The sequence below is a fragment of the Heptranchias perlo genome, chromosome 25 (genome assembly GCF_035084215.1).
Source record: "Heptranchias perlo isolate sHepPer1 chromosome 25, sHepPer1.hap1, whole genome shotgun sequence".
Classification (NCBI taxonomy): Eukaryota; Metazoa; Chordata; class Chondrichthyes; order Hexanchiformes; family Hexanchidae; genus Heptranchias; species Heptranchias perlo.
Window position 1 is genome coordinate 721,714 of NC_090349.1, and position 23,515 is coordinate 745,228.

Below are 23,515 nucleotides of genomic sequence, written 5' to 3' on the forward strand. Positions count from 1 at the left end.
GGGGATTGGGGGGGATCAAACACTATCCCATCCGAGCAACATTTCCCCTTTAAATGGGGAGGGGAGAGTGGAGCAGCCCCTCGGCAGTGATTGGCTGGTTGTGGTGTCAATCAGAGCGGCTATGTCCGCCTTTCCGCTGTGCGAGCGAGGGGGGGGCGGGGCGGGTGCGCGCGGGGAAAGGGGGCGGAGCCGGCGCGCGAAGAGGGTGCGGGGCCGGCGCGCGGGGGGAGGAGCCGGCGGGGAGGGGGCGGGGCCGGCGCGCGGGGCGGAGCGGGGCGCGCGCGCGGGGAGGGTGCGGGGCCGGCGCGCGGGGGGAGGAGCCGGCGGGGAGGGGGCGGGGCCGGCGCGCGGGGCGGAGCGGGGCGCGCGCGCGGGGAGGGGGCGGGGCCGGCGCGCGGGGGGAGGAGCCGGCGGGGCGGGGCGGGGCGGGCGCGCGCGGGGAGGAGGGGGGGCCGGCGCGGGGCGCGCGCGGGGAGGGGGCGGGGCCGGCGCGCGGGGGGAGGAGCCGGCGGGGCGGGGCGGGACGGAGCGGGCGCGCGCGGGGAGGGGGGGGCCGGCGCGCGGGGGGAGGAGCCGGCGGGGCGGGGCGGAGCGGGCGCGCGCGGGGACGAGGTGTGTTGTTTGTCGTGTGAGGAGAATGGGAGTGAGGAGCGGAGCGGCGGCGCCCGTAACCTCAGCCCAACCTAGAGTGAGGGTGACCGTCTCCCCGGGTCATTGTTCCGTGTGTGGATGAGCCGCCTTTGCCCCTGTTATTCGGCCGCCCCCGTGAGATGAAAATGGTGGAGCCGGTGGGATTCGTGGAAGCCTGGAAGGCGCAGTTCCCCGAGTCCGAGCCGCCCAAGATGGAGCTGAGGAGCGTCGGCGACATCGAGCAGGAGCTGGAGAGCTGCAAGTGCAGCATTCGGAAGCTGGAGCTGGAGGTGAACAAGGAGCGGTTCCGCATGATCTACCTGCAGACGCTGCTGGCCAAGGAGAAGAAGAGCTATGACAAGCAGAGATGGGGCTTCAGGAAGTCCTCGGTCCTGGTGGAGCAAGGGGACGCTGAGCAGCCTCAGGATTACTTGACCCAGCACCCTGCCCCCGGGGAAGGGGAAGAAGGGGAGAAAGCCAAATATCACCCCGGGGAGGACAAGTCAAAGAGGCACGCAGGAGGGGAGGAGGGGGGGATGGACACCCGGAGTGAAATGGAAGGCTCGCCAACCAGGCAGAGGGCATCGTCGATGAGGAGGGCGATGGCGACGCCAGAGAGGGACCCAGGGAGAGGGTTCAGCCAGGACTGTGAGCAGATGGAGAGGAAGGAGAAAGCCGCAGCTGGCACAAGCGTGGCCGCGTTGAGGTCCAATTTTGAAAGGATCAAAAGAACCAATTCCCACTCGGCCGGTGATGGGAAAGGTGTGGAGAAACCTCTGTACGTCAACGTGGAGTACCACCATGAGAAAGGGTTGGTGAAAGTCAATGACAAGGAGGTATCTGACAAGATCAGTACAATTGGGAGTCAGGCCATGCAGATGGAACGGAAGAGGTCGTTGCACTCTTTCCCTGGCACTGCGGGATCAGGGGAGTATCGCAAGCCAGTGTACAGGGGTAGGTCCACGGACAGCAGCTGTGGCTACGACCCAGAGTATGATGACATGGATCTTAATCCCAGATTCTTGAAGGATAATCTTATCCGTACCACTGCCAATGGAGGCAAACCAGACAAGGTACCTTGGCAGCAAGATTTCCAACCGTATGAAAGTGTTTATATTGGTGGAATGATGCAGGATAGCGATGGTAAATCCAGTGGTGGCTTGAGAGACTATGGGAGGCTCCAGAGCACGACAGATCAGGAGAAACATCTAACATGGCCTCGGAGGTCCTACTCACCTGGTAGTGTTGATGATGTTGTTGGAGGGTATACTCCAGACTGCAGTTCTAATGAAAATCTAACTTCGAGTGAGGATGATTTTTCTTCTGGTCAGTCGAGTCATGTTTCCCCCAGCCCCACCACCTATCGTATTTTTAGAGAAAAAAGTCGGTCTCCCTCTCAAAATTCTCAGCAGTCGTTTGATAGTAGCAGTCCACCTACCCCACAGTCCCAAAAGAGACACAAGCACCAAGTTACTATACAGGAAGCAACGATAGTTGGTCTCAGGAAGCCAGGACAAATTTGGGCTACTGAAACTGACCTTGCCCAGAGGAATACTCAAGAGGACAATTTCCATGGAGACGCAGGTAACCAACTTTTCAATTGCTTATTCTGTTTTCTGCAGGAATTTGGCAATAGAGGTGACAAAAATCCTAAACCAGCGGCTACCGTGTTGTACACTTAAGCTACTCGTAGCATTTAGTATGTTGCTGGTACCACATGCAGTTCCTGTTTTTCTAACAGGGTTGCAGGTTCGTTTGTCAGCATAGGAGATCTTTAACTATTTCACTTTTGCATCAGTCTGAATCCAAAGCAAGATAATGAGAAATTTTGAAAAATGTCTTGAAAACCATAATGTATGATGCATAAATTACAAAACTGTTTTGTATAACTAGATGCAACATACAGATCCATTAGTAAAGGAAAACTGAAGTTCAAATATCCAATTATAGCTGGTGGGGTTTTGAAGATTAATGTAAACTGATGGGCTGTTGAGGTGATCATTCAATTCAAATCTTGCCAATCATATGTTTGAATGATAGAAGAACTAAGCAAAATGTAAGGGTAAGGCCAGAGTATTCTCAAATATATATAATTGATGTAAGAAAATTACAATGACAAAATTCAAGGAGCAAATGTGGCTAGAAAACTGCTTTTCCTGCAGAGCATTAGTTACCTGTGTACAGTACGTTTCTCAGTTATACGGCACTGTTATGTCCAAAGGATTGGGGTGGTTGGGCTCGACAACTCAACTTGGGAACACTTGCACAGGAAGCTGTCATTCCTGCTACAGTGTAAATGTTTACAAATTGAGTTGGCAGAGTGAGGTCACATTAAGGGTATGTGTGTCTGAGCTTTTTAACCAGGGCGTGGTCTTTTAATGTGGCATTGTATTTTTCTCAAGTTTTATATACTTAGTAAAAGTTGATTTTCCCACTTTCCCCATCCCAGGAAGAGTTTGAATTATCCTTTCATGAATGAGACAGTATTATATAGATTTTAAAAATGTGATTTTTTTTTTTCACATTACGCATTTTTATTAACTATCAATTTATTGATTATCAACCCACAGTTTATTGATTCTGAATATTTTGTCCGTTACTAATCTTGGCTGAGCTCTGATAATCTACTTCAAACCAAATCACAGCACTTAATTCTTATTTAGCAGTGTTTTTTCTGGTAACCAAAATTGCATTCCATCAAGGAAAGAATTGTGTTTAATCCGAGTCTGCCACACTCCAGAAGTTGCACTTCAAAGTGTCAAACTGTTACATATGTGAAACAATCTTTTCAAAAGAGTAGTAATTTCATGACAGGGTTGGGGGGGTGGGTGGGGAAGAGAGAGAGGAGAGTCCAGAACAAGAGGGCATAACCTTAAAATTAGAGCTAGGCTGTTCAGAGGTGATGTCAGAAGGTATTTCTTCACACACATCTGGAACTCTCTTCCCCCAAAAAGTTGTTGAGGCTGGGGGTCAATTGCAAATTTCAAAACTGAGATTGATAGATTTTTGTTAGTTTCATAACCCTTAATACTTTGCCTAAGGTGAGTAGATGGTGTTAAGATACAGATCAGCCATGATGTAATTGAATGGCGGAACAGGCTTGAGGGGCTGAATGGCCTATTCCCGTTCCTGTGTTCCTATTCCTGTAACGGCTGTTCTGATCTGGAGCCAGAAATTTGCAGTTGCCCCCTAACGGTAGGAATTTACAATTACATGATTTGCCTACTTGAACAGTGGCCATAAAGAGGCAGGCCAGGTTAGCAGCTAAATATCACAATCATGCTGCAGACCCCAGACTACCTGTGAGCATCTGCTGATACATTTAGAAACATTGTGAAAATATTACATAATGGCAGATCCTTTGGAAAATTCCCAGCCATCATCTAAGCAACCTCATCTATTACCTTAGAATTTTTAAAATCCCTATTCCTTTTATGCTTCGTGCATGGATTTCAGTAAATGGTGAATATGTGCAATTTTTATACTATGCCCACTTGAGATTGTTAATTTAGGAGTAGTTTTGCGGGCACACTCCCAACTGGGATGAGACTGACCACCCAGCAGTCTGAGAAGACTGCTTTATCCCCTCACTGTGGGATGGATTTGAATGTTTTTCCTTAAGGCATTAATCTCTGGCTGCAAAGTGATGTATTACATAGGAGCTGTTGATACAAGATCCACTGTATAATTCTGCTGATCAGGCATCCCGGTGATGCTTAGAACACCAGTTGAAAAAGATGGGCCTGCCTGCTAACTATGAGCTCCTAGACATTACTGTAACCAATGTGCAACAATTTCTAGTTAAATGTTTAGCACATTTTTAAAGAAAAACTTCAGTTTTTTTTAAACCTATTTCCCCATGTTGTCTGTTGCCAGTTTTCAATCATTTCAAATGCCACCTTTAGTTAGTTGCCAGTGAACAAAGATGCAAGTAGGTGAGTACAGGTATGTGGAGTTCTTTTTTTCCCTATCAGCAGCGATACAAGTGATCAGTATAATTATGGCTGCCTGCTAGCACCGCTCTTAAAGATGCATCCAGTACTGCAGGTATGCCCAATCTATTGGGGCTGGGGGCTGGATATATGTCAAAGCCAGTGAGTGGGTCACATGTGATTATGCAGAATGTAAGCCCCCATACACCTAAATGCAACAGTCTTCATAAGCACAAAAGTGAGACCTCTTGTATGCAAATAAAAAAGATCCCTCTGCACACATGCCAACCCATTGTACACAAGTCATTCAAGCCTTTGTACCACCTGACAATGTGGAAAATTGCCCAAGTATATCCTGTCCACAAAAAGCAGAACAAATTCAACCCGGCCAATTACCGTCCTAGCAGCCTACTCCCAATCATCAGCAAAGTGATGGAAGGAGTTGTCAACAGTGCTGTCAAGCGACACTTACTCACCAATAACCTGCTCACTGAAGCTCAGTTTGGGTTCCACTCGGCTCTAGACCTCATTGCAGCCTTGGTTCAAACATGGACAGAAGAGCTGAATTCCAGAGATGCGGGGAGAGTGCCTGCCTATGGCAACAAGGAGATCAAGCAAAACAAGTCATTGGGGATTAGGGGGAAAGTTCCAGTGGCTGGAGTCATATCTGGCTCAAAGAAAGATGGTTGTGGTTGTTGGAGGCCAATCATCTCGGCCCCAGGACATTGTTGCTGGAGTTCCTCAGCGAAGCGTCCTGTGCCCTTCCATCTTCAGCTGCTTCATCAATGACTTTCCCTTCATCACAAGGTTAGAAGTGGGGCTGTCTGCTGATCGCACAGTGTTGAACTCCATTTGCAATTCCTCAGATAATGAAGCAGTCCATGTCTGCATGCAGCAAGACCTGGTCGACATCCAGCCTTGGACTGATAAGTGGCAAGTAATATTCATGCCACACAAATGCCAGGCAGTGACCATCTCCAACAAGAGAGAGTCTAACCACCTCCCCATGACATTCAATGGCATTACCATCGCCGAATCCCCCACCATCAGCTTCCTGGGGGTCACCATTGACCAGAAACTCAACTGGACTGGCCACATAAATGCCTTGGCTACTAAAGCAGAGGCTTGGTATTTTGTGGAGAGTGGCTTACTCCCTGACTCCCAAAAGCCTGTCCATCACCTACAAGTCGAGTGTGATGGAATACTCTCCACTTGCCTGGATGGGTGCAGTTGCAACAAAACTCAAGAAGCTCGACACCATCCAGGACAAATCAGTCTGCTTGATCAGCAGCTCATCCACCACCTTAAACATCCACTCCTTCCACCACCAGCTTGCCATGGCTGCGGTGTGTACTATCTACAGGATGCACTGCAACAACTCGCCAAGGCATCTTCAACAGCACCTCCCAAACCCGCAATCTCTACCACCTAGAAGGACAAGGGCAGCAGGTGCATGGGAACACCACCACCTCCAAGTTAAATACCATCCCAACTTGGACATATATCGCCATGCCTTCATGCTCGCTGGGTCGAAATCCTGGAACTCCCTACCTAACAACACTGGGAGTACCTTCACCACATGGACTACATAGAATTATACAGAATGCAAAGCACAGAAACAGGCCATTTGGCCCAACAGGTCCATGCCGGTGTTTATGCTCCACAAGAGCTTCCTCCCTACTTCATCTAACCCTATCAGCATATCCTTCTATTCCTTTCTCCCTCGTGTTTATGTAGCTTCCCCTTAAATGCATTTATGCTAGTCTCAACTCATTGTGGTGGCAAGTTCCACATTCTCACCACTCTCTGGATAAAGAAGTTTCTCCTGAATTCCCTATTGGATTTATTAGTGACTATCTTATATTTATGGCCCCTGGTTCTGGTTTCTCCCGCAAGTGGAAACATCTTCTCTATGTCTACCCTATCAAACCCCTTCATAATCTTAGAGATCTATACATTAAAAAAAAGCCCCAGCCTGTTCAATTTTTCCTGATAGGTATAACCTCTCAGTTCTGGTATCATCCCAGTGAATCTTTTTTGCACCTTCTCCAGTGCCTCTCTATCCTTTTCATAATGTGGAGACCAGAATTGTTCACAGTACTCCAAGTGTGGTCTAACCAAGATTCTACACAAGTTTAACATAATTTCTCTGCTTTTCAATTCTATCACTCTAGAAATGAACCCCAGTGCTTAGTTTGCCTTTTTCATGGCCTTACTAACCTGCGTCGCTACTTTTGATGTACCCCCAGATCCTTCTGCTCCTTTACCCCATTTGGACTCTTATTTTCCAAGCAGTGTGTGGCCTCCTTATTCTTCCTACCAAAATGTACCACCTCACACTTATCTATATTGAAATTCATTTGCCAATTACATGCCCATTCTGCAAGTTTATTAATGTCTTCCTGTATTTTGTCGCAGTCCTCCTCATTATTAACTATACCCCCAACTTGGAGTCGTCTGCAAATTTTGAAATTATACTTCCGATTCCCGAGTCCAAATCGTTGATGTAAATTGTGAACAGCAGTGGTCCCAGCACCGATCCTTGTGAACACCACTTCCCACCTTTTACCAGTCTGAGTAACTACCTTTAACCCCTACTCTCTGTTTTGTATCATTCTGCGACTTGTCCCCTGACTCCACGTGCCCTGACCTCAGTCATTGAGTCTACTATGCGGTACCTTATTGAAAGCCTTTTGCAGTAGATGTAATATTACATTAGCTGTCTGTCTGTCCTCTGGCACTATTCCCTTTTCTAATGAATTTTTACATATATGTAATAGTGCCTCTGCTATCTCTTCCCTAACTTATTTTAATATGCGCGGAATCAATCCATCCGGACCAGGGGTTTTATCCTTTCTAAATTTGATTAGTTTATCATTTGTCTCCCCCTTTCTATTTTAAATGTGTTTATATCTTTCTTGATCTCTTCTAATGTCATGCCCACCTGCAGCAGTTTAAGAAGATCTGGCATCACCTTCTCAAGGGCAACAATAAATGCTGGCCTTGCGAGCGACGCCCATATTCCCGGAATGAATTAAAAAAGACATCCCCCCCCCCCGCCATTGGCCTCATTCAGTTAAACTTAGCGGGAGTGGGGTAGCTGCCAGGGGACCCATCACACCGAGGAAAGCAGTAGCAGATTTGATTGGTGGCTCAATTGCTGAATCCCTGGCACAGAGAGTTGGGTCACAGCTTGGGCTTCCTATCTAGTTGGGACTCAAAACCGTCTGCAGAAATCTAGAATGGAGTTCGTCACAAAGAGAGAACACACTCTTCCTAAGTTTAAAGCCGGTCAGTTCAACGAATGCTCACTCGTGAAAGTGAAGCTTGGCCTTTATTGGGGACTAGGTTTGTGCAATTTATTACTTGTGATGTTATGAGAAGCAATAGGGATTAAATTGAAATTCACAGAACTGTATTCTGCTCGTTCATATTACATGAAAAATAAACCAATTTGTTGGGTTGCTGTTGGCCTCTTCTCACTCGAGTGTTTCAATTCACCTTCTGGAAGATGGAAGAAACAACAGTGAGGACATGTGGGGGATTACAGTATCCAGTACACAATGAGGGATTCATTGTTACTCTCCCCGTACATGGGCACACTATTGCATGACTTAATATTGGGCAGTAAAAGTAACCTTCTGATCATAGGGGACGTAGGACCTGCTAATGAGAGAGATTGCTGACGCTGAGCCTGAGGCGAAAATCTAGGATGAGCACCGATGTTCATAGGCTGCTGCCAGTGCCTTCTGTCATTGGCTGCATTGAACACGAGATTCCACGCAAGAGTGATTCTCCCTTGTGATTATTTTTAATACCTCCTATGTTCAGTGTCTCTGTGCTAGTGTGGCTCAGATTAGACACTGAACAGAACAGGGTTCAAATTAGTGTTTCTCTGACTCTGGGTGCTGAGTGAGGTTTTTTAAAATTTCAAAATATGCTTTATTTCATAGAATTTAAAGATCTACACAGTTCAATATAAATATCACAATTCCAAAGTAATACAATTTAAAACAATACAATACAGATCGTATTACAATTCAAACACAGTATATAGCTTATGATACGTTGTGTACAATACAAAAGTGGGATGGCGTTACACGTTGGCCTTTCCCCATAGAGCCTTTGTGTACGCCGCACCTGGCTTCAGTGCGTCCTGCAGCACGTACTCCTGGACCTTGGAGCGTGCCAGTCGGAAACACTCGGTCATGGATAACTCTTTTTCAGCTGGAAGACCAGCAGGTTTCGGGTGGAGAAAAGGCCTCCTTCACAGAGTTGATGGTCTTCCAGCAGCAGTTAAGATCTGTCTTGGTGTGTCCCCCGAGGAACAGCCCGGAGAGCACAGCGTCCTGTGTTACTGAGCTATTGGGGATGAACCAGGATAGATACCAACGCATCTCTCTCCAGACCTGTGCAAAGGGACACCCTTGTCTCCGCTGCAGCCTCGAGGGTAGCTCGGGATGGCGCTCAGATGCCGTGTACAAGAAAGACTACGCTGGAAGGACCATTCTCACCACCATCAAAGCTACATTCTGGTGCCTGTTAGTCAGTTCCGGCGATGAGACATCTTGCCAAATGGTTTCGACTATCTGGTTGGGGAACTGCCCGATCGGGTCCACCCTCTCCTTTCCCTGCAGGACCCCCGTTCTGTGCCGACCACTGCCTGACGGCCTTGTGGTCAAAAGGCTTACTCTTCAGGGACTTCTCCACCTGGTTGCTGAGTGGGGTGCTGTCGTGCAGTGTTGCTGTGCAGCTCTGACGTTCTAATTTTCAAGTCCAAACTAGTGCTTTGCCTACTATCAGCTATCTTCTGACATTGTGGTGAGGCAAACAGAATTTAATTGTTCCATTGTTTGGTAATTCTGTTGCTAACAAAAATAAACCACATGTATTCAATGTTATCCATTTATCAGTATAAAAAGTAAATACAAGAACGAGCCTTTTGTTTTATGTAATTGACCATTTTGATTTCAAGAACTGTTGCGGTAGGTTTAAAAGATCTGAGGTTTGTATTTTTTGAGATGTTCACACCCCATGTATACAGCATCTCTTTTGTAAGTTTTTGATAGCTATCAATCGCACTTTATAGATATTGATGCAATTGTTGTCCCTTATCGGCTCAATTTATAAACCATTAGATTCAGTGGAAGCTTGAGGGCAGAGGAAACTACTGCAGTGTTGGACCAGTGTAATTCAGTGCAAGTGTAAGATGGCTCCTGTCTGTAAACAATTGGCAAAAGTAAATTGACCGAACTGGATTGTTGAACTTATGATTGGTGTGTGCGTCTTAAACAAGCCCATAAGAACATAAGAAATAGGAGCAGGAGTAGGCCATCCGGCCCCTTGAGCCTGCTCCGTCGTTCAACAAGATCATGGCCGATCTTCTACCTCAATGCCATTTTCCTGCACTATCCCCATATCCCTTGATGCCTTTAATATCTAGAAATCTATCGATCTCTGTTTTGAATGTACTCAATGACTGAGCCTCCACAGCTCTCTGGGGTAGAGAATTCCAAAGATTCACCACCCTCTGAGTGAAGAAATTTCTCCTCATCTCAGTCCGAAATGGCCTAACCTTTATTCTGAGACTGTGACCCCTGGCTCTAGACTTCCCAGCCAGGGGAAACATCCTCCTGCATCTACCCTGTAAAAATTTTGTATGTTTCAATGAGATCACCTCTCATTCTTCTAAACTCTAGAGAATGCAGGCCTAGTCTACGAACATACAAATTAAGAGCAGGAGTAGGCCATTCGGCCGCTCGAGCCTGCTCTGCCACTTGATAAGATCATGGCTGATCTGATTGTGACCTCAACCCTACTTTCTCGTCTACCTACTATAACCTTTGACTCCCTTGTTAATCAGGAATCTATCCAGTCCACTCAATCTCTCCTCATACGACAATCTTGCCATCCCAGGAATTAGTCTGGTGAACCTTCGTTGCACTCCCTCTATGGCAAGTATATCCTTTCTTAGGTAAGGAGACCAAAATTGTACACAATACTCCAGGTGCAGTCTCACCAAGGCCTGATATAATTGCAGGAAGACATCTTTACTCCTGTGCTCAAATCCTCTTGCAATAAAAGCTAACATACCATTTGCCTTCCTAATTGCTTGCTGCACCTACATGTTAGCTTTCAGTGACTCATGTACAAGGACACCCAGGTCCCTTTGAACATCAACATTTCCCAATCTCTCACCATTTAAAAATTTCTGTTTTTCCTACCAAAGTGGATAACTTCACATTTTTCCACTTTATATTCCATCTGCCATGTTCTTGCCCACTCACTTAGCCTGTCTATATCCCCTTCAAGCCTCTTTGCATCCTCCTCACAACTCACATTCCCACCTAGTTTTGTGTCATCAGCAAACTTGGAAATATTACATTTGGTCTCCTCATCCAAATCATTGATATAGATTGTGAATAACTGGGGCCCAAGCACTGATCCCTGCAGTACCCCACTAGTCACAGTCTGCCAACCTGAAAAAGACCCGTTTATTCCTGCTCTCTGTTTTCTGTCTGTTAACCAATTCTCAATCCATGCAAGTATATTACCCCCAATTCCATCTGCTCTAACTTTGTTCACCAATCTCCTGTGTGGGACCTTATCAAAAGCCTTCTGAAAATCCAAATACACCACATCCACTGGTTCCCCCTTTCCAATTCTACTAGTTACATCCTCAAAGAACTCCAATAGGTTTGTCAAACATGATTTCCCTTTCATAAATCCATGTTGACTTTGCCAAATCCTATTATTATTTTCTAAGTGTCCTGTTATCACATCCTTTATAATAGATTCTAGCATTTTCCCTACTACTGATGTCAGGCTAACTGGTCTGTAGTTCCCTGTTTTCTCTCCCTCCTTTTTTAAATAGTGGGGTTACATTTGCCACCCTCCAATCTGCAGGAACCATTCCAGAATCTATGGAATTTTGGAAGATGACAACCAATGCATCCACTACCTCTATAGCCACCTCTTTCAAAACCCTGGGATGTAGATCATCAGGTTCTTGGGATTTATCGACTTTCAGTCCCATTAATTTCTCTCGTACTATTTTGTTTACTAATACTAATTTTTTTCAGTTCCTCATTCTCGCCAGACCCTTGGTTCTCTAGTATTTCTGGGAGGTTTTTGTGTCTGTCTTCACGGAAGAAGACACAAGTATTTGTTTAATTTCTCTACCGTTTTCTTATTCCTCATTATAAATTCTCCCGTCTCTGTCTGTAAGGGACCCACATTTGCCTTCGGTCTTCCCCTTTTTACATACCTATAGAAGCTTTTACAGTCCGCTTTTATGTTTCTCGCTTGTTTACTCTCATATTCTATTTTCCCTTTCTTTATCAATTTCTTGGTCCTCCTTTGAATTTTAAAATGCTCCCAATCCTCAGGCTTACTGCTTTTTCTGGCAGCTTTATATGCCTCTTTCTTTGATTTAATACTAGCTTTAATTTCTCTTGTTAGCCACGGTTGGACCACTTTACCTGTTGGATTTTTGTGCCTTAAAGGAATATATATATTTGTTGCAAATTATGTATTAATTCTTTAAATGCTAGCCATTGCCTGTCTACCGTCATACCTTTTAATGTAGTTCCCCAATCAACCACAGCCAACTTGTGCCTCATTCCTTCGTAGTTTCCTTTGTTTAGATTTAAGACCCTAGTTTCAGATTGAACTACATCACTTTCAAACTTAATGAAGAATTCTATCATATTATGGTCACTCTTCCCTAAGGGCTCCTTTACAACAAGATTATAAATTAACCCTTTCTCATTGCACAATACTAGATCTAAAATAGCCTGTTCCCTAACATGTTCCTCAACATACTGATCTAGAAAACCACCTCGTATACATTCCAGGAATTCATCCTCCACAGTATTAGTGCTAATTTGGTTTGCCCAATCTATATGTAGATTAAAGTCCTCCATGATTACTGTGTTATCCTTGTTACATGCACTTCTAATTTCCTGCTTTATACCCTGCCCTACATTACCACAACTGTTTGGTGGCCTATAAACAACTCCCACCAATGTTTTCTGTCCCTTGCTGTTTCATAGCTCCACCCAAACTGATTCTACATCTTGATCTTCTGAGCCAAGACCCTTTCTCACTATTGTACTGATGATATCCTTTATTAACAGCACTACCCCACCTCCTTTTCCTTTTTGCCTGTCCTTCCTAAATGGCGAATATCCTTGAATATTCAGTTCCCGGCCTTGGTCACCCTGCAGCCATAATGTCTCCGTAATGGCAATTAGATCATACCCATTTACTTCTATTTGTGCTGTCAATTCATCTTGTTGTGAATGCTGTGTGCATTCAGATAAAGTGCCTTTAATTTTGCCTTTTTAACATTTTTTCCTATTTTGACCTTATTTGCTGCTGGCCTTTGTTTCCGTTGCTTTCCAATTTCACTCATTACTTTTCTGCTTTCCACTTCCAGCTTTGTTATTCTCCCTTCTGAATCTCCTCTCGGGTTCCCATCCCCTGCCAAGTTAGTTTAAACCCTCCCCAACATCACGAGCAAACCTCCCCTCAAGGATATTGGTCCCGGCCCTGTTGAGGTGCAACCCGTCCGGCTTGTACAGGTCTCATCTCCCCCAGAACTGATCCCAATGCCCCAGGAATCTAAAGCCCTCCCTCCTGCACCATCTCTCCAGCCATGCATTCATCTGCTCTATCCTCCTATTTCTATACTTACCAGTGCGTGGCACGGGGAGCAATCTGGAGATTACTACCCTTGTGGTCCTGCTTGTTAATCTCTTTCCTTACTTCTTAAACTCTGCCTGCAGGACCTCAACCCTCTTTCTATCTATGTGATTGGTACTGATATGGACCACGACCTCTGGCTGTTCACCCTTTCCCCTCCACCCCCCCCCCGAGAATGTTCTGCAGCCGCTCAGTGACGCCCATGACCCTGGCATCAGGGAGGCAACATACCATTCTGGAATCACGTCCGCGGCCGCAGAAACGCCTGTCTGCTCCCCAAACTATGGAATCCCCGATCACTATTGCTTTCTTGACCTTTCTCCTCTTCACCACCCCCCCCTCCCACCCTCGTACAGCTGGGCCACCCATGGTGCTGTGGTCTTGGCCTCTGGCTGCACTCCGCAGAGGAAGCCTCTCTCTCACCAGTACCCAGAACTGAATACCGGTTGGAGAGTGAGATGCCCTCGGGGGACTTTTGTACCACCAGCCTGCTCCTCCTGGTCTGTCTGGTGGTCACTCAGTCCTTCTCTGCTTGAACTCTCTTAAGCTGTGGGGTGACCACCTCCTGAAACATGCTATCCATGTAGCTCTCAGCCTCGCGAATGCACTGCAGTGATGCCAGCTGGTGCTCGAGCTCCTCCAGCTGACGGCACTTCCTGCACCTGTGGTTGTTCAGGACACGGGAAGCGTCCTGGAGTTCCCACATGGTACAAGATGCGCAGTCTACGGGACTGAGCTGCCCTGCCATGCTTTAATTTCTCTCTATTATTTTATTCAATAAACTTAATAGAAATAAACTTAAAGACTTAAATTACTCACCAGCTACTCACCAATCAGCTACTTACCTGGTGCTGACGTCACTTTGTTTTTTTTCTCTCCCTCATTTTTTTTTATTCGTTCATGGGATGTGGGCTCAGCTGGCGAGGCCGGCATTTATTGCCCATCCCTAATTGCCCTTGAGAAGGTGGTGGTGAGCCGCCTTCTTGAGCCGCTGCAGTCCGTGTGGTGAAGGTTCTCCCACAGTGCTGTTCGGAAGGGAGTTCCAGGATTTTGACCCAGTGACGGCGATATATTTCCAAGTCTGGATGGTGTGTGACTTGGAGGGGAACGTGCAGGTGGTGTTGTTCCCATGGATCTGCTGCCCTTGTCCTTCTAGGTGGTAGAGGTCGCGGGTTTGGGAGGTGCTGTCGAAGAAGCCTTGGCGAGTTGCTGCATTGCACCCTGTGGATGGTACACACTGCAGCCACTGTGTGCCGGTGGTGAAGGGAGTGAATGTTTTGGGTGGTGGATGGGGTGCCAATCAAGCGGGCTGCTTTGTCCTGGATGGTATCGAGCTTCTTGAGTGTTGTTGGAGCTGCACTCATCCAAGCAAGTGGAGAGTATTCCATCACACTCCAGACTTGTGCCTTGTAGACGGTGGAAAGGTTTTGGGGAGTCAGGAGGTGAGTCACTCGCTGCAGAATACCCAGCCTCTGACCTGCTCTTGTAGCCACTGTATTTATATGGCTGGTCCAGTTAAGTTTCTGGTCAATGTTGACCCCCAGGATGTTGATGGTGGGGGATTCGGCGAAGGTAATGCCACTGAATGTCAAGGGGAGGTGGTTAGACTCTTGTTGGAGATGGTCATTGCCTGACACTTGTCGGGTGCGAATGTTACTTGCCACTTATGAGCCCAAACCTGGATGTTGTCCAGGTCTTGCTGCATATGGGCTCGGACTGCTTCATTATTTGAGGGGTTGTGAACGAAACTGAACACTGTGCAATCATCAGCGAACATCCCCATTTCTGAGCTGATGATGGAGGGAAGGTCATTGATGAAGCAACTGAAGATGGTTGGGCCTGCGACACTGCCCTGAGGAACTCCTGCAGCAATGTCCTGGGGCTGAGATGATTGGCCTCCAACAACCACTACCATCTTCCTTTGTGCTAGGTATGACTCCAGCCACTGGAGAGTTTTCCCCCGGATTCCCATTGACTTCAGTTTTACTAGGGCTCCTTGGTGCCACACTCTGTCAAATGCTGCCTTGATGTCAAGGGCAGTCACTCTCACCTCACCTCTGGAATTCAGCTCTTTTGTCCATGTTTGGACCAAGGCTGTAATGAGGTCTGGAGCCGAGTGGTCCTGGCGGAACCCAAACTGAGCATCGGTGGGCAGGTTATTGGTGAGTAAGTGCCACTTGATAGCACTGTCGACGACACCTTCTATCACTTTGCTGATGATTGAGAGTAGACTGATGGGGCGGTAATCGGCTGAATTGGATTTGTCCTGCTTATTGTGGACAGTACATAGCTGGGCAATTTTCCACATTGTTGGGTAGATGCCAGTGTTGTAGCTGTACTGGAACAGCTTGGCTAGAGGGGTAGCTCGTTCTGGAGCACAAGTCTTCAGCATTACAGCCGGGATGTTGTTGGGGCCCATAGCCTTTGCTGTATCCAGTGCAGTCAGCTGTTTCTTGATATTATGTGGGGTGAATCGAATTGGCCAAAGACTGGCTTCTGTGATGGTGGGGATATCTGGAGGAGACCGAGATGGATCATCCGCTCGGCACTTCTGGCTGAAGATGGTTGCAAACGCTTCAGCCTTGTCTTTTGCACTCACGTGCTGGACTCCGCCGTTATTGAGGATGGGGATGTTTGCAGAGCCTCCTCCTCCTGTTAGTTGTTTAATTGTCCACCACCATTCACGACTGGATGTGGCAGGACTGCAGAGCTTTGATCTGATCCGTTGGATGTGGAATCGCTTAGCTCTGTCTATAGCATGTTGCTTCCGCTGTTTAGCATGCATGTAGTCCTGAGTTGTAGCTTCATCAGGTTGGCACCTCATTTTTAGGTACGCTTGGTGCTGCTCCTGGCATGCTCTTCTACACTCCTCATTGAACCAGGGTTGATCCCCTGGCTTGTTGGTAATGGTAGAGTGAGGAATATGCCGGGCCATGAGGTTACAGATTGTGCTGGAATACAATTCTGCTGCTGCTGATGGCCCACAACGCTTCATGGATGCCCAGTTTTGAGCTCCGGCTCCGCCTCTCCTCTGCTGCACCGTCTCAGCTGATCTCCGTGCTCCGAATCCCGCCTTTATGAAACAAATCATCCATCTAGTTCTGTACCTCATCTGAGAATATTACAAAGGCCAAAGAGAGCAACATGAGACCCCAATCAAATTGAAAGACTACATGCAGACTTTGAGGTGTCAGGGTTACGGATTTAAAAAAAATACTGCTTTAACTCATTTTTGCCCTATGACATTTATGAAGTCCAACACCGGCATCCTCTGCAGAAGAATACACATTGAAATATAAATGTTGTACCTTGGTTCATAACCATTAAGACATAAAGGCAAAGACCTACAACAACAACTTGCATTTATATAGTGCCTTTAATGTAATAAAACATCTCCAGGCGCTTCACAAGATTGTAATCAGACAAAAACTGGCACCGAGCCAAAGGAGGAGACATTAGGAATGATGGTTAGAAGCTTTGTCAAAGAAGTTGGTTTTAAAGAGCATCTTAAAGGAGGAGAGATGTGGACACATGGAGAGGTTTCGGAAGGGAATTCCAGAGCTCGGGGTATAGATGGCTGAAGACACAGCCTCCAGTGGTGGGGTGAAGGAAATGGGGGATGCATAAGAGGCCAGAGTTGGAGGAGTGCAGAGTTCTTGGAGGGTTGTCGGGGTGGAGGAGGTTACAGACTTAGGAAGGGCGAAGCCATGGAGGGATTTCAACATGGAGAAGAGAATTTTAAAATTGAGGAATTGGTGGATCAGGATCCAATGTCGGTCAGCGACCACATGGTTGATGGATGAACAGGAGTTGGTACGAGTTAGGATTTGGGTAACAGAGATTTGGGTGAGCTCAAGTTTATGGGGGGGGGGGGGGGAAGGATGGGAGGCCATCCAGGAGAGCATGGGAATAGTCGAATCTGAAGGTAACAAAAGCATGGATTAGGGTTTCAGCAACAGATGTGCTGAGGCAGGGGTGGAGATGGGCGATATGCATTGAATCTGACTGCAAACGTGCCACTGACCATTTATCCTGTTTTTTTTTTCCCGTCATCACACATACACTTCCCTTTTTCAAGAATATCCGTGGACTGTCATGTAAACATTGTTTGGATTGTCTTATGAATGCGTGCGTGCACGCACACACACACACACACACACACACACACACACACACGTCATTTGTGACATAAGGAGTACAGAATATTTTGTGTAATTTCTATATTTAGACTGTATTTTATAGCTGTTCAAAATCAAGTGTTGTGTAAACTTGCCGTAAAAGCAATGCATCCCTGGCATTTTTTTTCACTTCTGCATCCTCTTCACTACCTTCCTACCCCTCCTCTCTGCCAAGCAATTTGTTCCAAGTTTAATTTACTGAGAGGTTGGGCCACTGCCAAAGCTCTTTTGTATCTGTAAGGAGTGGCAGAGGTTAACTGACCCTCAGATTCTACCTCCTCTTCCCCCATCCTCAGGGGAAACCTTTTCTTTGCTACCTTCTTACCATATCCTGCTGAAATGTGGAACTCAGTGTTGAAATTATGGTAGTGAATTTGTTCCCTGCCACACTATGGTGTGGTATGCTGGTATATCAATGTATTCCACTGTGAAGCTACCCTCTTTTGAAAGTAATAAGTTCAGCTGGGGAATGTTTTCAGGGGCATTTCCATTACTCTCTGGTACCATGCCCAAGTCACATTCTTCATTCATGAGTCTAGACATTAAATTTTGGCAAGCTGTTCAAACTGAGTCCGTAAAGAGAACAAAAAGGCAAGCAATTGAAAAGTATTTGTGTGGCTTTATGCATCCAGTCACCAGTGTATACTGCTTTTACAGGTCAGCTCCCTGTGATGAAGATATACCGCTCTTGCTTTTGTGTACAAAATTATGAGGTGTACAGATAGAGTAGACAGGAAGTACCTGTTTCCCCTAGCGGAGAGTTCAAGAACTAAAGGACATAGATTTAAGCTGACTGGTGGAAGGATTAGAGGGGACATGAGGAAAAACTTTTTTACCCAGAGGGTGGTGGGTGTATGGAATTCACTGCCCGAATTGGTGGTAGAGGCAGGGACCCTCAACTCTTTTTTTTAAAAAAAAGTACCTGGACCTGCACCTAAAGTGCTGTAAGCTGCAGGGCTACGGACCGAGTGCTGGAAGGTGGGATTAGAATGGGCACCTGGTTGTTCTTCGAGCCGGCGTGGACATAATGGGCCGAATGGCCCCCTTCTGTGCTGTATCTTTTCTATGGTTCTGTGCTCAGTAATTTTCTCAAGATTGGTTATTAGTGCGTAGTTATTTCTAATAGTTCTGAGTCTTCACTAAGGATTGTTATAATATCAACACTATCGAATAATATTGATTAGCAGTAAACTATATTGAGAGGTAAGCAGGCAGTGGAGACTTTATGGGTAGAATTAAGCAATAGAAAAGGATTTAAGACTGTAGTGGGTGTTTTGTATAGGCCCCCCGGTAGCAGCTGTGAAGTGGCAGAATGTATAAATGCAGAGATTAGACAAGCATGTAGCAAAGGCAGAATGGTTTTAATGGGGGATTTTAACTTTCATATTGATTGGGCTAAGCAGACGAGCTCATGTCAGAAAGGTAGCAAATTTCTTGTGTTCAGGACAGCTTTCTGCAGCAATATGTCCTCGAACCAACAAGGGGGCTGGGCATATTAGATTTAAGAATGAGTAATGAGCCAGATTTAGTTAACAGCCTAATGGCGTGTTAACGTCTATCTAATAGTGAACATAATATGATCGAGTTCAATGTTGTGTTTGAAAGGGAGAAACTTGTATCAGCTACTAAGATTCTAAATTTAGGTAAGGCCGACTTCAGCAGGATGAGAGAGAGAAAACTGGCTGAGAAAACTGAGACACAGTAAACTGGGCAAATTTGTTAATGGGTAAAACGACAGAAGATCAGTGGGAGGTGTTCAAAAAAGAAATTAGCGTGATACAGAACCAGTTTATACCCCGAAGGGGCAAGAACTCTACTTGCCAAAAAAAGTCATGGACGACTAAAGAGGTGAGGGACAACATAAAACTAAAAGAAAAAAGCAAACAAAAATGCAAAAATAGCAGATCATGGTGACTGGGAGAGACACAAAGAACAGCAAAGGATGACAAAACAGATAGTAAGAGCTCCAAAAAGGGAGTATGAAAAGAAACTTTCAAGGGATATCAATCAACTCAAAATATTTTTACAATTCTGTTCAGAAAAGGAGGGTGGTCAAGAGCAGTGTGGGCCCCTTAAACACTGATGGTGATTATTGTAAATGAAAATAAGCAAATGGACATGTTAAATAATTATTTTGTGTCAGTATTTACAGTAGAGGAAGAGGATAGTATGCTGGACACCCCAAGGAAACTAATATTGAATCAGGGACCGGGACTCACCATAATTAACATAAGCAAATTAACAGTAATGAAGAAAATAATGGTACTAAAGAGTGAGAAATCCCCAGGACCAGGTGGTTTCCATCCCAGCATTTTAAAGGAAGTCGGTGAGAACATTGTAGAAGCCCGAACTATAATCTTCCAAAGTTCTCTCTCTTCAGGAACCGTTCCTTTAGATTGGAAAATTGCACATGTCACTCTGGTATTTAAGAAAGGTGAGAGGGGGAAATCAGGGAATTATAGACCAGTTAGCCTAACATCTGTTGTCTGGAAATTACTGGAGTCTATAATTAAGGATAGAGTGACTGAACACCTTGAAAATTTTCAGCTGATCAGAGAAAGCCAGCATGGATTTGTAAAGGGAAGGTCATGTCTGTCGAACCTGATTGAATTTTTTGAAGCGGTGACTAAAGTAGTGGACAGGGGATGTTGTTTCTATGGACTTCCAGAAGGCATTTGATAAAATCCCTCATAAGAGATTGTTAGCGAAAGTTGAAGCTCATGGAATTGAGGGCAAGTTATTGATCTGGTTAGGAAATTGGCTGAGCGGCAGGAGACAGAGAGTAGGGATAATGGGCAGGTACTCACATTGGCAGGATGTAACTAGTGTCTCACAGGAATCTGTGTTGGGGTCTCAACTATTCACTGTATTTATTAATGACTTAGATGATGGGATAGAGAGCCACATATCCAAGTTTGCCAATGACACAAAGATAGGCAGCATTGTAAGCAGTGTAGATGGAAGCATAAAATTACAGAGATATTAAAAGATTAAGGGAATGGGCAAAACTGTGCAAATGGATTTAATTGTAGGCAAATGTAAGGTCATCCACTTTGGACCTAAAAAGGATCGATCAGAGCACTTTCTAAATGGTGAAAAGCTCTAAACAGTGGAGGTCCAAAGGTACTTAGGGATCCATGTACACAGATCATTAAAATGTCAAGGACAGGTACAGAAAATAATCAAAAAGGTTAATGGAATGTTGGCCTTTATATCTAGAGGGCTAGAATACAAGGGAGCAGAAGTCATGCTACAGCGATACAAAGCTCTGGTTAGACCACACCTGGAGTAGTGTGTGTTCAGTTCTGGGTACCGCACCTTAGGAAGGATATATTGGCCTTGGAGGGAGTGCAGCGTGGATTTACTGGAATGATACCTGGACTCCAAGGGTTAAATTATCAGAAGAGGCTACACAAACTAGGGTTGTATTCTCTGGAATTTAGAAGATTAAGGGGTGATTTGATCAAAGTTTTCAAGATATTAAGGGGAACTGATAGGGTAGATAGAGAGAAACTATTTCCGCTGGTTGGGGAGTCTAGGACTAGGGGACATAGCCTAAAAATTAGAGCCAGAACTTTCAGGAGTGAAGTTAGGAAATACTTCTACACACAAAGGGTGGTAGAAGTTTGGAACTCTCTACGGCAAATGGCAGTTGATGGTAGCTCACTTGTTAATTGTTTCAAATTTTATTGATTTTTTTTGTTAACCAAAGGCATTAAGGGATGCAGATAAACAGCCAGTTCCAGATGAAACTTATTCCAGATGTGGAGATGCCGGTGATGGACTGGGGTTGACAATTGTAAACAATTTTACAACACTTATTCCAGGCTGTTAAGAGAAGCAAGGGACGAAATAGCGGAGGCTCTGACCACCTTTTCTAAACTTCCCTGGCTACAGGCGTGGTGCCGGAGGATTGGAGGACTGCTACCATTATACCATTGTTTAAAAAGGGAGAAAAAGATAGACCAAGTAATTATATGCCATTCAGTCTAACCTCGGTGGTGGGCAAATTATTGGAATCAATTCTTAGCATAAATCGTCATTTAGAAAGGCACGGATTAATCAAGGACAGTCAGCATGGATTTGTTAAGGGAAGGTCGTGTCTGACTAACTTGATTGAATTTTTTGAGCAGGTAACCAGGAGGGTCGATGAGGGTAGCGCGTTTGATGTAGTCTACATGGATTTTAGCAAGGCTTTTGATAAGGTCCCACATGGCAGACTGGTCAAAAAAGTAAAAGTCCATGGGAACCAAGGGAAAGTGACAAGTTGGATCCAAAATTGGCTCAGTGGCAGGAAGCAAAGGGTAATGGTTAACGGGTGTTTTTGCGATTGGAAGGCTGTTTCCAGTGGGGTCCCACAGGGCTCAGTACTAGGTCCCTTGCTTTTTGTGGTATATATTAATGATTTGGACTTGAATGTGGGGGGCTTAATCAAGAGGTTTGCAGATGATACAAAAATTGGCTGTGTGGTTGATAGTGAGGAGGAAAGCTGTAGACTGCTGGAAAATATCAATGGACTGGTCAGGTGGGCAGAAAAGTGACAAATGGAATTCAATCCAGAGAAGTGTGAGGTAATGCATTTGGGGAGATCAAACAAGGCAAGGGAGTACACAATAAATGGGAGAATACTGAGAGGTGTGGAGGAACAGCGGGACCTTGGAGTGCATGTCCACAGATCCCTGAAGGTAGCAGGACAGGTAGATAAGGTGGTTAAAAAGGCAAACGGGATACTTTTCTTTATTAGCCAAGGCATAGAATATAAGAGCACGGAGGTTATGGTCGAACTGTATAAAACATTGGTAAGGCCACAGCTTGAGTACTGCGTACAGTTCTACACCACATTACAGGAAAGATGTGATTGCACTAGAGAGGGTACAAAGGAGATTTACGAGGATGTTTCCAGGGCTGGAGAATTGTAGCTATGAGAAAAGATTGGATAGGCTGGGGTTGGTTTCTTTGGAACAGAGGAGGCTGAGGGGAGATTTAATTGAGGTATATAAAATTATGAGGGGCCTTGATAAAATGGATAGGGAGGACCTATTTCCCTTAGCAGAGGGGTCAGTAACCAGGGGGCATAGATTTAAAGTAATTGGTAGAAGGATTAGAGGGGAGCTGAGGAGAAATGTTTTCACTCAGAGGATGGTGGGGGTCTGGAACTCACTGCCTGCCAGAGTGGTCGAGGCAGAAACCCTCAACTCATTTTAAAAAGTACTTGGATGTGCACTTGAAGTTCTGTGACCTACAGGGCTATGGGCCAAGTGCTGGAAAGTGGGATTAAGCTATATAGCTCTTTTTTGGCCAGTACAGACATGATGGCCTCCTTTTGTGCCGTAACTTTCTATGATTCTGTGTGGGGCTAAGGCGGATATATGGAGTTAGGTCACAGACCAGCCATGATCTCATTGAATGGCGAAACAGGCTTGAGAGGCTAAATGGCCTACTTCTGTTCCTATGTTCTGAAGATGCATGAAGCAGCCAAAACACATACTTGTAGATGGTTGTGGAAATTTTGAATCTTTTATGATTTGTGGGAAAGGATGTGGGCTCTTGACAGCATAGTTGGAGGTTGAACTCGTCTCAAAAGGAATCTCAGAAGCACAAACATGTGTGCAATAGTTTGGTTGCTAATTAGCCCAGAACTGATGGGTATATCTCTATAAAATATGAACGATTTCTGCGCAAAGAACTTTGCAAACATAATGTGTAGCCTGAGGTGAATTGCTTTGTGTTAAAAACGGGGACTTGAACAATTAAATCATTCTGATCTAAAAGACCTCTCAAAAATCAAATTTTACGTGCCAGGATGCAGAAATGTGTGACTAAAAAATAAGGATGACCTGGTTGTCCTCCCTGCAGGCTAAAATGGATTCCCTGACAGCCCGATTGTAGCCCAGATCTGATTCCTTTCCTACTCTCCTGGTGGCAAGACTGCCCTCTACTTTGAGCCCCAGAAAAGAAAATTACCAAAACTAAAAATGTTTGATTGGTGTTTTACTCGCCAGAAATTATGTGGTCACAATTAGGTAGTCTAATGGTTTTGATGTTTGTGATATAATACATTTGGCCAGA

At 45.4% G+C, this 23,515-nt stretch overlaps 1 pseudogene; it reads left to right on the forward strand.

Moving 5' to 3' along the window:
* The first annotated feature begins 601 nt into the window (after nt 1-601).
* LOC137341921 (breakpoint cluster region protein-like) overlaps nt 602-23,515 on the forward strand; it is a 743,894-nt pseudogene continuing 720,980 nt past the window's right edge.